The 3,561-nt window shown below is 42.9% G+C and overlaps 1 pseudogene across 1 annotated transcript; it reads right to left on the bottom strand.

Moving 5' to 3' along the window:
* Positions 1 to 200: 200 nt before the first annotated feature.
* LOC149575853 (putative polyamine transporter At3g13620 pseudogene) lies at positions 201 to 3,097 on the bottom strand (annotated as a pseudogene). The gene has a single exon (XR_016360261.1). The product of XR_016360261.1 is annotated as a putative polyamine transporter At3g13620 pseudogene (transcript).
* Between the last annotated feature and the right edge of the window lie 464 nt (positions 3,098 to 3,561).

Here is a 3,561-nt window from a genome sequence, read left to right as displayed (position 1 = left end):
TCAATAGCCAAAATTAATGCATGGAGCATCCGGGAACATTTTATAAGACAAGGACTAATAATATATGCTCACATCTTGATGTGACAATTTAAGCCTAAATTTATACATATATTTCTCACTCATGGCATACAACCCTAACATGATCATGATAATCAAATTTAATCTAAAAATGCACATTTTTTATTTTTATCGAATGAATATATAAAATTTGGAAGTTGATAAATTCATGTCAGTGTCAACCATGAGTCATACATTCCTACACAATAAAATAAAGTTTGTTTTATAGTCCACGACACCAACCATAGGTGTATGGGCTAACATATGGTGAGTCTGAAGGAGACTACCTCGTACTCCTTGCGGAAGGTACCTAACTGCACTACAAACGAGGCATACATACTCTATCCCAATGAAATTTGAACAAACAAACAAATAGTACAATTCAGCTTGGGTAAGGATTCCGCCATTACTGAGCATGCAGCAGACCTTCATAGTCTGTCTGGTCATCAGTTCGATTCTCGTCCTCGCTACTCCCCTCAGCGAAATCAACCCACTTCCTCTTCTTACAGATCTTCATCAGAAAATACCCCAAAACGCCCGCCACCGTAACAGAGAAGCTGATAAAATAGACAGCCCAATCAGCCAGCGTCATGACAAAGATGAGGAATGCCACGGGAACAACACACATACAGATCAAACCAGGAATCCCCGCCGGAACTCTGTATGGCCTTTTCAGGCCCGGAAACTTGCGTCTGAGCCACAGGAAAGAAGCAAATTCCAGCAGCATACCACAGCTGTAGAGAAAATTAGCGGCCGAAATGATGGTCGTGAAGCTCAGGTAGGATAAAAGCAGAGTGCCGGCGGCGGAGATGAGGATTCCCAGAAATGGCGTGTTGTAAGACGAGCGCTTGGCCATGGCGGAGGGAAGAAGCCCGATTTCCGCCATGCCGAGAAGCTGAAAAGAAGCGCTGCTCAGCTGGGCTTCAAAAAGCCCAATTGTTGACAAAACTGCACCGAATTCGATCCAGTATTTGAGCCACGATCCGGCAATCAGCCCAGCCGCTTCGGCCAAATAGCCGTCCGTCCACGAATCTCGATTCAATTCGAGCGCCCCCGTGCCCGCCATTAATGGCAGAATGTACCCCAAGCAGGCCAAAACCCCCGCGCAGAGTAGCGCCCGGGGGAAAGTCCTCTGCGGGTTATCGACCTCCCCTGCGAGAGTGCTCGCGTTGTCCCAGAAATTGAGGTTCCAGAAAAGCGTGTTGAAGTAGAGCGACCAGTCCATGTCGCCCTCGGGCAAAAGACCCCACCTTGAGGGTTTCAATTTGGGAATCGAGAACAAAAACATGAGAACAAAGGGGGTGAGGGATACTAACCCTAGCGTGACGGCCGTCCATCCGACGATGCTGAGCCCCGTGAAATTGAGGTAGCTTAAGCCAATTGTGTAGAGAAGAATCGCTACGCTTCTGACGGGACCGCCATTAAAGGCCGGGAAGAGAAGCTTCAGGTAATCGACGCAGAGGACCGGATAAGCGGCGTTGTTAATTACGCCGCTGATCCATTTCCACCAGCCCATGAGAAATCCGCAGAACGGCCCGAACGCCGCCCACGCCCAGACGACGTAGCCGCCATTGCCGGGATACGCCGTCGCAAGCTCCGCCGTTACCAGGGCCTCTGGTATGCTCCATACGAACGGAAAGATTACAAACCCTAGCAGGGCTAACAGAGGTCCGGCTGCTTTTACCGCTGTTTCTTCGCCGAATGGACCACCGGAGACTTCGAAGTAGATGAGGAAGATCAAAGGGATCAGCTTCAGCTTCTTCGATTTCGACCCCGTTTCGTCGATCCGGAAGCCCTTGTTTGTGCTGTTTAAATCTTCTTCGTCGCCTCCTCGTAGGGTTTGCGACGATTCGCCCATTCAAGGGCTTTTTACGTGACCTGGGTGGACAGAAAGTTTGGCCCGATTTGGATCTGCGTCTCCGAATTTTGGCCGATTTGGATCTAAACCTTCGGGTTGTGGCCGGTTTTAAACTTGAAGATCCAAGTATTCGCGTTTTGGGCAGAAAATATTGGCGGATTCGGATCTGGATGAGCCAGTTTTGGCAGATTTCTAGCTGGATCTTCGAGTTGGGGCCGATTTAAGACTTGAATCTACAAGTTTTGCAGAAACAGTGAAAGGAATCTTTCACAATTCGAAGCTATTTTATTTGCGAAAGCTATCTTGTAAGTATGGTGGCGTGTCGTTGCGAATGAACGCATAAAAAAATCAACAGTAATATCCACGAGGATAACGGAATGTCATAAGACTAATTTTTTAAATGGGATGCGTCTGATCGGAGGATTAGAAACATCAGTTTGTTTTTTAATTGTTTAAAGGGGATTATGATTCAGTACTAAGTTCTCTTTAATTTATTTAGGGTTGATGTGAAATGGTCCCACGAAAGATTCTTTGGACATTTAACTATCATTGCAGGGCGATCTTCTGAATCAACGTGGATTCTGTGTAAAATGCAATAATAATTGTTATTATGTCGAAAGCGTTTTACATATGAAATGGACTATCTGGGATGAGCGATGGACGGTTGGCAATATGGGAGATGGGCGAGGATTGGGCTAAATGTGACGAGCAATTCCATTCGACAGTGAGATGATCATGACCTTGTCCACCGGCTGGTTTGACAACCGGAGCTGTTGCGGAAAGTAGATCCAAATCAATGCAAATTGTAAGACCGTCACGGCTAAAGTTGTGGACGAGTGCGATTCGAGGCATGGATGTGACCAAAGACATGATTTTCAGCCCCCCTGTGGAAATAATTTTGTGGACGCTTCTTCTGTTGTTTGGGATGCTCTCGGCCTCAATCAGGACGATGGAGAAGTTGACATCACCTGGTCAGATGTAATATCGTTTTAAACTATTTTTATAAATGTAGCATGGCCCTTCTACTTCTCGTGTATCAAGAGCAGACTAATCTTTAACGAGGATTTCAATTGAAATTTTGTACGGAGTTAACTCACATTAACAAAATGGAGTTAAAAATTTGTGAGTGAGGCTTGAATTCTTTTGACATTTCAAATATGTTCACCTCGAAAATCTACCAGTTGTTTTAAAGAAACTTTTGTCAAAATGTTTGATATGCATTTCTTATTTGGCATCCTAGCTTTCTTATAAAGGTGTAGAAAATATTAAAGAAATATAAATTTCAAAATATTTTACCAAATTCATGAAGTAACATATTTTTTACTTATCAGTTATAAAAAAATTAATTCTATTTTTTACTATTTAGTTTTCGCTGGAGGGTTGCAGTTAACTTGTCATTCTTGGATAGTTTATCACTAGCATATAAATCATAAATTTATATAGATTATGTGAATAAATACATTGAGTTATTAATTGATTGAAATAGAAGTATGCTCATGCTCTCTCCTTTCTATGATTAACCTCATCTTTACAAATGAGTGATTACTATTTTAAAACATAGAAACTATTCTATGTTTAGCTACATATTTAATAATTTTAAATTCCAATAACTCCATTCAGGTTTAATTTAATTTATGATACTCTCA

This window comes from Cupressus sempervirens, chromosome 1 (assembly GCF_028749045.1).
Source record: "Cupressus sempervirens isolate cs-2001-9-10 chromosome 1, ASM2874904v1, whole genome shotgun sequence".
NCBI lineage: Eukaryota > Viridiplantae > Streptophyta > Pinopsida > Cupressales > Cupressaceae > Cupressus > Cupressus sempervirens.
This window is presented reverse-complemented; position numbering and strand designations above follow the sequence as displayed.